This window comes from Dreissena polymorpha, chromosome 3, assembly GCF_020536995.1.
Source record: "Dreissena polymorpha isolate Duluth1 chromosome 3, UMN_Dpol_1.0, whole genome shotgun sequence".
Lineage (NCBI taxonomy): Eukaryota > Metazoa > Mollusca > Bivalvia > Myida > Dreissenidae > Dreissena > Dreissena polymorpha.
In genome coordinates this window covers 105,051,701-105,066,055 of record NC_068357.1, presented here as the reverse complement: position 1 = coordinate 105,066,055, position 14,355 = coordinate 105,051,701, and the positions used below count along the sequence as shown (strand labels likewise).

General features: G+C 34.3%; 1 protein-coding gene and 1 long non-coding RNA gene across 3 annotated transcripts in view; one reads left to right on the top strand and one right to left on the bottom strand.

Moving 5' to 3' along the window:
- Positions 1–14,355, top strand: part of LOC127870825 (uncharacterized) — an 86,181-nt gene that overhangs the window by 12,165 nt on the left and 59,661 nt on the right. The gene's annotated exons all lie outside the window — the stretch shown is intronic.
- Positions 7,333–8,064, bottom strand: LOC127870826 (uncharacterized). Its single transcript, XR_008044943.1, has 2 exons — positions 7,942–8,064; positions 7,333–7,525 (listed from the first exon to the last, which is right to left on the bottom strand). It is a non-coding gene; the product is annotated as an uncharacterized LOC127870826 (long non-coding RNA).

The window sequence follows — 14,355 nt, the reverse complement described above, 5'->3', positions numbered from 1 at the left end:
TTTGAGCAATGGGCGAATTAACACCGGTCTCTGATTGTGTATATCGAATAAACCTTAAACTGTTGTCGGTTTGAAAGCATGGTCTTTCAGAAGGGCATTAAATGGATTGTTTTATGTTTCAGTTTTAGTTTCAGTTTATTAGCAATCGGCAAAATATTTGCCTTTGGCCATTTACAAATACAAACAAGAGATGTGTTTGTCAGAAACACAATGCCCCCTACTGCGCCGCTTTGATACATGGTTTTTTACCTTTCACCTTGAAGGATGACCTTGACCTTGACCTTTCACCACTCAAAATGTGCAGCTCTATGAGATACACATGCATGCCAAATATCAAGTTGCTATGTAAAGGGAAAAAGAGGAAATAAGCATTTTTCGAAACCTAAATGTGAAACCTAAATGCAAAGTGTGACAGACAGACAGACAGACAGACAGACAGACAGACAGACAGACAGACAGACAGACAGACAGACAGACAGACAGACAGACAGACAGACAGACAGACAGACAGACAGACAGACAGACAGACAGACAGTCCGATCACTATATGCCCCCTTTCGGGGGCATAAAAAAACTTATGGCAAAGACAATCATATACATATATACAAATAAAAATTCTTTTGAACTAATTTCATAGAAATATAACAAAGAACACGGCATAATATTACATTATGATCAGAGAACAATAAGGTTTTCAAAAGTATTTTGTCTTAAACAGAGAGATTTTTTAATATATTTGGCAAGATTATACATACATTTTTTACGTTTTGTTGACATTAATATAATGCATTTTTGAACAGTAGGCCATGAACAATTTCCAATATATTTTGATCTTATACGTCTATACTTTGAGCAACATAAAATGAAATTATATTCTGATTCTACAGCATTTTGATTACATAACTTTCACAATATATTATCTCTTTCTATGTTATTATATCTTCCTAATTCTATCTCTAAACTATGGGAACATAATCGTATACTTGTCAATAATTTTCGTAACTTGTCATTAGTAATAACATCTAAATATTTTTCAAAACAAAATTCGGTTTTATATTTGCAATAACTATCAAGTTTTGGCATTGCATTAATACTATTATGCCATTCTTGTACACATTGATAACTAATTCTTGAGTTCAACAGTTAACTGTAATAGTGATCGAGAAACAATCTGATATTTGCATAACCTAGATGATCAACAATGGAATTTATTCTACTTGCCCAATAAGGCATAGTGACATTATTGCATAGTAGTCCAGTCAATTTGTGCAGATTTTCACCAGAATTGTTCAAGTTGTGATAAAAGCATGAAGATTTGCAGAATACTAGCTAAGAGCATACTGAGCAGATATGGACCCACTCTCAAAAATTTGCATATAGGGGTATGGCGGCCATTTTAAAATGGCGGCCGTCAAATTTCCAAAAAATACATTTAAAAATTAATCAAAATAGAATTAATGTATCAACTGACCTGAAATATTGTATTTACCATGCAAATGACCGTATCAATGTTATAAAAACCATATTAAAAATTTATAAGATCTAATGTTATCAAAAACCAAATTAAAAAATAAATATGATCAAATTAAATGACGACCATCTTGAAATATGAAATTCTAGCCACATTTGTCAAAATTATTGAAAAATATTATATTATACCATCTTGAACATTTGTTACGATCTATTTGAAACATAATAGCAATAGCAAGTGGTTGATATAATTTGAATAGGTTTTTAAACAAATTTAGGTTCATTAAGAGTTCACTATCAACTCTTACAACACAGATCACATGTGCATGATCAAATAAACGTTTATTGTCAAGTGCAAAGTAAAAGTTAATGTTTTTATTCCCTATCACATTGCCCTCCACATTTACATAGAGCTGTGTTACAACCTTAATTGTAATAACCACCTGAATTGTAATAAATTTGATTACATTATTACAATTGCGTGACAACCTGAATTGTAATAACGTCTGAAAGTGTAATAAACTTTTTTTTTTCTTTTTCATAATAAACTTATTACTTGGTTTAAAATTGCTTGACAACCTGAATTGTAATAACGTCCGAAAATGTAATAAACTTATGTCTTGGTTTAAAATTGCATCTGATCGCATTTTCAAACTCAGATTATTGCAAAATATAATGCATACATGTATAAACAATTTATATTTATAGGGCAATATGACATATGAATGCCAAAAAAGGAGTTCTCATACAAACTCAATTGTAATAAAGTTATAACATTATTACAATTGCTTGACAACCTGAATTGTAATAACAACCTGAATTGTAATAAACTTTATTACATTATTACAATTGTGTGACAACCTGAACTGTAATAACGCCCGAAAGTGTAATAAATTTATTACTTGGTTTAACATTGCATCTGATCGCATTTTCAAACACAGATTATTGAAAAATATAATGCATACATGTAAATAAAAGTGTATCTTAATAAGGTAATTTGACCTATGAATGACAAAAAAGGTGTTCTCATACAAACTCAATTGTAATAGAGTTATTACATTATTACAATCGCTTGTCGCCCTAAATTTTGATAACACCGAAAGTGTAATAAACTCATTTGTTAGTTTAGAATTGTATCTTATCGTGTTTTTTTCGAATACAAATGATTGCATAATAGAATGCATACGTGTATATAAAAATGCATCTTACAGGGAGATTATACGATTGTGATATGTGTTAAATTGTAATTTATTGATAAAAAATATGTTACAATAACACAAAATAGGCAAGAACAATTACACATAGAAGACGAATTTCATAAAATGTAGCAAAGACAAATTTTCGCCCCGAAAATTTTTCGTACATATTTTCCTACAATAACCGATGCAATCGTCGTTTTATTATCCCAACATTAACTGTTTCATTTCTACAACGATTTACTTCAAATTGATACTGAACATCTTCAATGACAATACGGTCAATATCAACGTCGTTAGGATCAGAGTAAGTGTTCATGTGTCGTATGAATAGATATCGTTGCAGGAAATTAAAATGATCGTTAAACTAAATTTAGATTGACATCGTACATGCATGATATACATGCTGGCGAATTCGACTGTTCAGTCATTTTTGATTTCAGAATTAAATATCTGACTTATTTCGCATTTTTGCGTCACATGTTATTCTTACTTTTATTTTAATTTATATTGAAATATATGCACAATAAGTTGTTTACACATTTTATAAAAATTCATAAATTTTTGACAAAATCGTATAATCTCCCTTTACGCATAAAGTATTTGACCTATTAATGACAAAAAGTTGTTTTATACAACCTGAGTTGTAAAAATGAAATGTAATAACATCACGAAATGTAATGATATTTTTCTTGGTATGAAATTGTATATCAAATTCTGCACATTAATTCCTGGTGAATATAATGCATAACTTTAAATGAAAAAGTTGTATCGGACTATTTAATGACGAACACAGATTTTGTGATACAATATCTATACATTATAAATATATATATAACTTAAATAGATTGACCGATGAAATATCATCCGACATGTCGTGATTTTACCTGAATTGTAATACATTTCATTACTTTATTACTATCGTATGTCACCCTGAATTGTTATACCGCCCGTGTAGACAGTGTAATCAACTTATTTCTTAGTTCAAATCGTATCCTGTAATGGTCTGTCTTTAATTATAAAAATCGCGTGTCGGCCTTAATGTGCCCTGGGGCCGTTTCATCAATCATCGTACGACAAGTTTAAAATACGATACGAATTTCAAAGAAACGTTATTTTTTGACAGAAGCATATTATTACTTATTTTCAGCCAAATAATTTATTTCATCATTGTCTTACCCATGGCTTATATCTTGCGGAGCTATTTATCAACAGCTTGTTTTTTTCAGTTTTTAAATTTAAGTCGTAAATTTAGTCGTACGATGATTTATGAAATTTAACATTATTCTAAACAAATACATTTGCGAAGTACAATGTAAAAATTTATATAAAAAAATGTGACCGATAAAAGATAAATACACATGATGTTTAACAACCTGGTTTGTACGAACTTATTTGATGATTACATTCACTCCCCCCACCCCCTAAAGTGTAATAGCGCCATGAAATGTAATACTTGTTTGTTGGTTTCAATTGTATATCAAATAAAATATATATTTAAAAAAAGGTAAAAAGATCGATGACAAACTCAGATTATGTGATACATCTGAATGGTAAAACATGCCTTTAGTGGCAATATTTGAATTCCATAGTCGATCTGAAGTGTGATCACGTCATGAAAAGAAATAATCTTTTTGGGTTTGGAATTGTAAAACATCGATTTTCTAAACTAAAATTCTTGCGAAATGAAACGCCCTGAAATTTTATAAACATGTTACATGGTTTTAACTCGTATATAATCCTAAAGTATTGTGAAATTTAAATGTATTGTCAATCTTATTTGATATCAATGATAATTGATATTATTTACTATATGAAGTTTGACTCATTAATAAACATTTAGATTTAAGATCTTATCGTTCTTGTCCTGTCCGATCGCTTGTACTTGATTGGCAAAATTGGTGGCACAGTGCGAACCTTATTCTGGTACCGTCCCGACGCCCAAACCGAGGATACCTCGTTTTTCTTATAGACTATTTTATACTTTGTTAACGACAATATACGATATAAATATAAAATATATTGTCTTAATAATGTTTGTCTTTACCATGTATAATTTATGTCCTTAAAAGTAGCGAACATTGAAATCGTTGATCGCCCATCGACATTAAACTTAATTTTATTATGAATATCGATGGCCATGCTCGCACATCGACATTCAGATTATGCAATGGCTTTGAGAAACGAAAGGCGAGCTCGCTCTTCGACATTCGCGTCTTTTAAAGAAAGGAACGTCGAGATGGCGATTGCCTATCAACATTCAACTAGTACTACGAATATCGATGACCGTGCTCGCCCATCGACATTCAGATTATATAATGGCTTATAAAAATGACTTTGGTCATCGTTTTCTTAAGTCATTATATGCAAAATTTGCTAAGGATCACGTTTTATTTTCACATAATCTTCAATTTAATTTAATTTAAACTGTTATTTTGCAGGTTTTGATGTATAATGTAATAACTTTATTACAATTGAGGTTGCATGAAACCAACCTTTTTGTCATTCATAGGTCGTATTGCCCTATTAAGATACATTTTATATAAATGTATGCATTATATTTTGCAATAATCTGTGTTTGAAAATGCGATTAGATGCAATATTAAACCAAGAAAAGTTTATTACACTTTCGGGCGTTATTTCAATTAAGGTTGTTACGCAATTGTAATAATGTAATAAAGTTTATTACAATTCAGGTCGTTATTACAATTCAGGTTGTAACAGAGCTGTGCAGCTCAAAGCTGCTTTAACACACTTGCAACGTCCTCAGCAGCCATTTTCACTTTTGCATCCACATCTGGTGAGTTCTGCACATGACTCGGACGCTTGCTGTAAGGTTGTCCAGAAAGGTTCCCACATTCCATCTTTGCTGCGCCTCCAACCCCAAGAGCTAGGTGGTTGGGGCTTTTGTTGTTTGATCAGTGACTGTCCCCAGCAAAATCCTGCCTGGTAACACTGGGGGCTGACGAGGTAAAAGCGTAGTCCGTTTCGCTACGAAGTCGGGTATATGTTTTACTACGAAAACATTGTGAACATACACTACTTAATCAGGCGAGTTTCATCTTTTCTGGTGTTTATGGATTAGAGAACGGAACATCCAGTAATGGTAGGTACTTATTTTCAATAACAAACTAATAACAAATGTGCGTAGTTTCAGCCTGTACATTTATTTTGAGGTAAAATCGAAATATTTTGATTTGAAGCAATGCATAAGGTTGTTATTATGTTAAAATAGCCAATTACGGTAACTTAAATCGAATAAAACTACATGTTACTTTGATTCATTGTACATTACACATTTTAAAGTACAAAAACGGTTACGAACATGTATTTTAATTATTCAAATGCTTTGTTTCGAAGGAAATTACAAGTCGCTTTATGTATAGGTTTCGCACAGAGTATGTATTGGTTGTGCTACGAAGTACAAATATAATGTATAGGTTACTCAACGAAGTCTCTGTATCCTTTTCAGGACATATCACATACAGTTTGCAGTTACTGCAGACTACCATTTCCCAGTGCAAAAGATGCTGTGCTTAATTTTGCGCATGAGCATCAAAACGAAAAGGTTCCCTTTATGTGGGAGATGCCTTGTGACACTGCACCAGGTGTACAATACAGAAATCGCACGTTCAATATTATGGGTGGCGACATTAAAAAGTATTCTGAAAATATTACATTCAATCCGGTTTCTGGCAAATTGATAATACCGACAAAATCTACAGTGACAGAAAGTCCTGTGCGAAAGATATCACGAATTAACACGCCCATTGTCAGATATTTCCCGAGCCAGTGGTACCTTCTGACAATGTAGACACAACCGGGATGGAACCGTCACAGCGCCGGTTTAATTATGTACGGTAGCTATACCGGGACTCTGTCGGCATTCACCAGGCTCCCCGTAGCTCTGCCGGGGTCTGTTTGGGCCCCGGTGGAGCTATGGTGCCGTACCGGTGCAGTCCCGGTTGTTCACAGTGCCACGCCGGTCGTTGTCGGTGCTTCCCGGTGACTCGCGGTTCATCTCGGAGGTATTAAACATTTTAATATTTTACCGGTGGAGCCCCGGTTGTCCCCTGTCGTCTACGGTTCATCCCGGTGGAGCACCGGTTCATCCCGGTATGGCCCCGGTTCGTCCCGGTAGATGCCTGATCACGCACCGGGGCTCCGCCGGCATCATAGTGAGACCGGACCTTAACCGCATTGTAACACGAGGTAAATTTACCGGCCGTCACGTACACAGTAAACAATAACCTGTGACAGAAACCCGCTGTCAAGCCTTAACAATACATTGATTAGGAAATTGCGGATTTGTGCCATTGGGTACCTACTTTCCACACCTTACGGCTGTTACAGGTGTTGATTTTACAGGTAAAATCATGTATACGAACATGAAATTCATCTCAAAATTAGTTGGCGATAACCGATTTTCAAGAAAATCGCTTTGACAGATAAAATGTAAAAATCAAAATCCGTATGAGATTAAGAAGGATCGAAGTTGTGACATGGGATTTACTTTGACATAAGCAGAGTTTCGAGATAACATAACGAGCATCGAATGTTATTTGATAAAGAATACCGTATGCTAAAAAACTATCGTCGGTCTCTATCCAAAAGAACATATAAGGGATTGTCACAAGGTGAAGATGCGTAATTTTTATTGAGACCGACGACAATAGGTTCTCGACTCTCAACTGTCGTCTTATATATGGATTTTCGATTTTGATCGTTTCCTTTGGCCTAGTCGTGAATTTAATTATATCATAATAATGTGCATTACCATGTCGACTGTGCGCTTCGGATCATGTTGTGTCGTTGTTACTATCTCTTCCTCAAAGGAAACATCCAGCCACTCCATGACTCTGTATTTAAAAAAAAATATGTTCTTTATTTCGCCTTTGAGAGATAACCAATACGTCCTCTGTGAGAAACGCATACACGCTAAAGCGTTGTCGTAGCGAGGCATATACGTATACTGTCAGAGACATGATCATACATAATAATACTATTTAGCCTTTATTTCTGACAACTGGGTCACCCTATACATTTCTGAACACACCAGTGGCTTAACGATACATACATCAATATGGAAATTGTAAAATTGTGTCAATTAAACATAGTTGTAAACCTTAATTGCATTTTTGTAAAATAAAACTTGACTTCGGTTTGATAAATCAGTTTAACGCATACACCAGACACATGTTGAATCATAAACAGACCTATGAAATGTCATTGTGCTTAAATTCAGAGTTTTGTTATTACAAAAGCATAATCTTACCTGTTTTAAACACAAATTTCCACTAATCCGTTCTTCGATGTCATGTGTATGTACACAATGTTTTAGTAGTAAAACATATACCCGACTTCGTAGCGAAACGGACTACGCTTATACCTCGTCAGCCCCCAGTGGGTAAGCAGCTCTCTCGATTTGTTGATGTAACGCAGCAGAGCTTGGTGGGATATTGTCGATTGCACACCGTTTTCGAATAAAAAGATCTTTTCTTGCCTCATCTACGTTTATGCACTCACTGCTCCTATCATACAACAATACCACAAAACGTTCAATGTTTGAAGTACATTCATTGATGCTATCGATATCTGGCTTATCTCTCAGTGTTTCGAAATCTGTAGTTACTCCATCAAAAGACGGACCATGTTTCCCATGCAGTCTTTTTTCCACAATTAGAAAAGAATGACACTTGGTCACAGCCTCTAAAGGCATGGAAGAAAAGAAATGCACTGGACTTGGAAGGTCCCAAATTGGCAGCGATTTCATGAACTGGTATGTATCTTAGACATGTACAGACTCCAAATGCAATCCACAAGGTAAGTGTGTTCAGTTTATGCACAATCGATATTGAAATGACAACAACATCAGTATCTACGGTTCTGATCATTATTTGACGCATACCAGTTTGTACTGCATATTTAACGTTACTGCATAATGCGCGTGTCTGCCCCTTGATGGTTACACGGTGACATTTTACTATGACCATTGCGTGGGCAATTGCACACAACTTCCATTCTTAGTGTCGAAACCACTATCTTGTCATCGGTTGCGTTAATTGTCGATAACTGTTCTGCTAGATAGATAAATAACTCCGTCGTATTGTCATCAATAAGAAGAAAGGATTCCCAGTTTCATGGAATGGCTGAATCTGCCTGAACACGTCTTCTTATTCCTTTTCCACGCTTGCCACGTGTTTAAGCTTTCAAACTGTCTTGGCGCTATTCATCCCATACAACATAAACTCTGCTACACGTCTTCAATTGGTTATCAATATAAGGTAGAAAAACGTTTTTGGCATAATCTTGGAACGTCTTGCAGATCTTGGCTTCAGCATATTGACAATTACAGCTCCGTCTAAGATCAAAGCTTCTATCTCGGGACTTTCAGATTCTGGTGTGATGATCTTCTCTAGAGGCACTAACAAATCTGACTTTGAACCGAGTCTCAACTGTTCGAATTGTGAAAGAGAAGGTGGATAAGCTTGATTCTTATGCCGAAAAAATTCGTCAAGATTACCGTCACGAACTTGACAGAGGACATACAACTGAGAAAATAACGAACAATTTTGTTTCAGTGAAGTAATTTGCTGTTTATCCTTTGCGACAACCTTGGATTCTTGACGACTGCATAGATGTAATTTGTTTTGTTTTATGGGATCAGAAAGTGGTTTAGTTCGATTTTCCATTCCGTCCCGTATATATTCCTGGTATTGATTCTTCCCAATCTGTTCAATATTTCGTTTTATTGTATTTGCAACCTTTGGATCAGCAATGTCACGCGTGCCTATGACTAAAAGATCCTCACATTCTTCCAAGAATGGATTACCCGTTTTCTCAAGAGTATTTGTCATCGCTTGGACTTTTGTAACAAATGTTCTGTTTACTTTCTACTTTCTCATAGTGTTTAATGTCCGGCCCTTTAGTTTGTTCTTGCTTGATACGTTCTTATGAAATCTCAAACTCATTGACCACACGAGCAATTTCCGGACCACATACCATCTATCGTAGAAGATGAGATGCATTTTCTGTAAGCCCCATAACTCCACCTTCTCCCTTCGCTAATTTGGTGTTTTGCTCATGAGCATGTTCGATAGCTATTGCAGAAAATGCGTGGTTAGTTTTTTGTACAACAAATTGACCCTTCTTGAATTCTGTCGCTATACTTGGTGCTACGCTGTTCAATTCTATCATATCTCTCACATTAATAGGGAGCCAACGAGCATAATTAGGATGGTCAAAGGCGTAGAACCAGGGAATTAACATGGTTAAAGATTCTTTATTCAGCTCAAAATTTCTTTCTCGTAGAGACCTGACAAACATTAGAACTATCAGATCAAGCTTAAATGTAAGTGGCCAGAATTTGAACAGTGGACTTTCCATTTCTCTTCTTTTTTTCCACTCATCAAAACTGATACTATTGACCCCTATATCGTCGACACTGTCTAAGAAGTGGGTATAGGCTTTATGTATCAAAATATGTAAAGAGCAAGCAGTTATCTGGTGCGCATGTCGGGTTCTAGTAACATGTGATGACTTAAGGAATGAGTCTGCTGTACCGGATTATGCAACATTAGACTGGCTTAACGCATTCACCCAGCCACTATCCTGTAGCCAATTCCCAATAATTATCAAAGCAGCAATCTCTATGTGAAGACCACAGAACATCACTACAATAAGATTCTCTCTCTCCGTATCTCTCAGGCCAAATCCATTGAATGTTTTGGCTAGGGCATAAAGTGGCTGATCACATGCCATAACAGGCATTTGTCCTGGATTAAGAAAATTGACAAACTCTTTGATAATGGTATTTGAGTGCCGAATAATTGCAGAAGACTTCGCCTCTTCCTGAAACAATGGTAATACGGAACTAATGTCCAAAGGAATGGCCTTAACCAAACGACTGAGATAAATTTGCATGTAAGGCAGACCATGTCATTGTATCATTTTCTCTAGCATCACCTTTTTCTTTCTCCTGGCTTACATGATTGAGCCACCTCTTAATTAGCAAGAGTAAGCCCAATTAAGTTTACATATAAGCATGAATATGTTCAGATAGAAAATCTTAAGTTTGATGCTAGATCCAGAATTGCATTGTCAGAGCAATTGTAAGTGCTACATAGATATAAATGTTTGTTTGTATCAGTGTGTGAAATGGCTATTAAGCAAATATGTGAAGTCATATGCGCTAATGTTATTTTTATACTACATGCTTTTGTATATTTTATAAGCTCTATTAATAAGATATACCTATACTCTAAGTCTTGTGCATCACTGAAATGGTCTGAATGGATCATCAATGTTCCTTTCAAAAGTGGTACAGCAGCTGGCTCTTTCGGGAGAATGACAGGTGGTACAATTGAGCATCTTTTTGGTAACCGTTTTATATTGTGTCTTTTCAGGTTTTCATTGATAAAGATCCCTTCTCTATTAGTACCTAGGTTATCAGCTTCTGGGTGTTGAAATAGAGAAATCGCTGTTCCAGGCAATGATCCTTTAGCTGTAGTGGAGCTTGGATTGTGGTCAATATTATCAAATGCTCCGGTTGTAAAAATATTGCCACGAAGTTTTGCTGGACAAACAACATCATCATTTTGAAATCTGTCACAAATAGAATTTCCCATAGCTTTCGATATATTCATCATTCTGTCATTTGATATGCTGTGTCCTAAACTGAACAATTTATCAACAGGATCCTTTTTTCTTTTTTCTGCGTGGATAACCATTTCTTAGTATATTGGCAATGGAGACTCTCTATCTGAAGAATGGTAAATTGCATCTGCATCTTTTCGAGGACGTATTTCACAGTTGAACTGTACTAGCTGAAAAATGGTTGTTATTTATTGCGATTCGACAACATTACTAGAATGAGACTCAATGCTGGGTCCTCCTAATATTAATAAAAAAATAATTAAAAGATGTATTTCCTTTTTTGGCAAATTCGAAAGATATAATTTTCAAAATGGCCACTATTTAAGATGGCCGTTGTATTTTTGCAAATTGAAGAAGTTTGTTGATTGGGGATATTATTAGAGATTTGTATACCAAATTGTATTGAAATATATGAAAAACATATTTGTTATGATTTTTTGAAGATTTTTTATTAACAAATTATGGCCGTCATTTTAAAATGGCTGCCCAAATCCGCCATTTTTATTTTTTCATATGGGTCCATATCCGAAATTAATTGTTATAACATTAACTCCATTTCTGCAAAGTTTCATGCTTTAAGCATTTCTGAACAATTTTCACACAAATCGACCGGACTATACATCATTATACATGTAATATAAAGGTAATTCGTTATTTTTCATCATTTTCAACCAAAATTAAACAGCTCTTTCTTTATAAATAACTGATAGAGGCACTCGACCAAGTTCCCCATACACAGCATATGTAGGAGTTTGCTTCTTAACACCAAGTAAATACTTACAAAATCGTACATGCAAATTGTCTACCTCTTTATAATTATAAACACCCCATACTTCACAACCAAATGTTAATATAGGCACAACCATAGAGTCAAACAGAGATAAAGTAGTACTAATATCAAAACTATATATCAAATTATTTATTCATAATTATTAGTTTTGTATAAATTCAGATTTGGTGACTGTAGGGGCACTGTGTTTATATGACAATATTGTACAACAAAAATAAGGGATTAAAAGAGTAAAATTAAAAACAAACAGAGGCATAATACTGCGATTACGAGTACATTATTTTCAGGTAGTTAAAGATAAGTACATGCTTTTTGCGTTACGTGGGCTTGACATAACCTGTCAGTATGTATATTCCGTCAATCAGTGGATGTCTTCTATTTCTAAACAAAAGCAAAACAAACAAAATGCAAAATTTGCAAGTAGTGTAAATTACGTTTTTTCGCAAATCATATTTTTTTCTTTGTAAAAAAAACATCAAAGAGATATGCCGCATAAATATATCTCATTTTGAACATCATATTGCAAAAATATTTAGGAAATTGGAATTAAGCATTGTTATCATTCGCTTTATAGCAATAAAACATAGTACAAACTACTGCACAAATCCACAGAACTAAACATCAACATGTGTAGAATTAACGACTCCATCGATTAAAATTTGATCCGAATGTGTTACCTGCAGTCTTTTGACTCAATGACCACCACATATCTTTAATAATTATTGTAAATGGTAAACGTGCATACACTAATATTCAAATCACATTGGGAATAGCCCAAACTTTGGACGAGAAGATGCTCTCTGAACATAACACATTCGTTACAATCTTGATGTATTTAATGACACAAAACAGTATATGAAACACATGCAGTTAGGTGTTCTAGGTTGTGGACATTTTTAGGGAAGAAAGCTTTGTCTGAAACGAACACATTTGATCAGTGTGTATACAATACAAAATTACGCATTTGTCAAATATGTTTCTAAATGGCCCCCAAAAAGGCGATGACGTACATGTAAAGGAATGAAGCATAAACAGGTTGCTTAAAAAAATCTATCCAGAGGTTTCAATAAGCGGAAACGGTTTTAAAATTTAAAGGTTAACGTTATTTCTCTATCGCAGCTGTGCGATTTCAAAAATATTGTTTAATATTATATGTTCGTGGCGGTTATTAAAACCACGTGTTTGTGATATTACAACTGCGCGCATCGACAGCACGAATCGGACAAAGGATGGCAACTTTAGGCGTTGAATAGACGGAAATTATGAACGGCGATAAAACCGATGTGTTTTCAAAGTATGGTTGTTCTCAACGAAAACGATCTGGTTTGCGTTGTTAATGGGATTGGATCCGTTAATAAGCAATCCCATATTGCTGGGATTTATACGTATCGACATCTTAAACCGATTCAGTTACACATTTCATTAACCCGACCGTTGCTAGAATTACAACTGAACTCAATCGTTCTATAATTTTAATAATTTGGAAGTTTATATTCCAATTAATTTGGGGGAATTTAAGTTAATATACAAATATTTATTAAGCATCATCGATGATGTGCATATTTCTATGCGTAACGTTTAAAACAAAATACACACATAAATAAAAATTAATGTTACCGCAAATTTATTTGTATAGATATGCTTTTAGCAAATTGCAATCCTAATATTTCTCCATTTAATGTGTGCCTCACTAGAACAAAAAATGTTACTCAAAATACTTTCAGAAATATCCCTTGTATATAGTAGATGCGGGTAGATTCTCGATTTGAATTCACGTGTGATCTGAACAAATATTTTCTTTTATTCAGGATTGAAAAAAATATAATCCACCGAAACCAACATTTGTTCATTATGTGCGCTTAAACAGGCTGTTTATATGTAAGGATTTAATTGGAAAATATGTACCGGAATGTTTAACTGTTTGGAATGGTGAATTTCGAATTTTAGTTCTCTCATGCTTCTACTGCACTTTTTGTTTCATTGGTTATACATGTACCTCAAAAATTAATATAATCATAGTCTCTGCGGTATTAATAATAAAGGCTACATTTGTTTAAGTAAACAGTGAGAAATAAAAAAGATAACGCTTTGAATACGGAAAAATAAATGTTATCTTTCTGAATGTCAGAAATATTAATGCTTTCTTCATAAGGTTGATTGTTACAGATAGATTCGCTGAATACGTTTAAATCTTTAAAAAAAAAAGCAAATGTGCTAACTAACGATTGATGAACCATAATGATT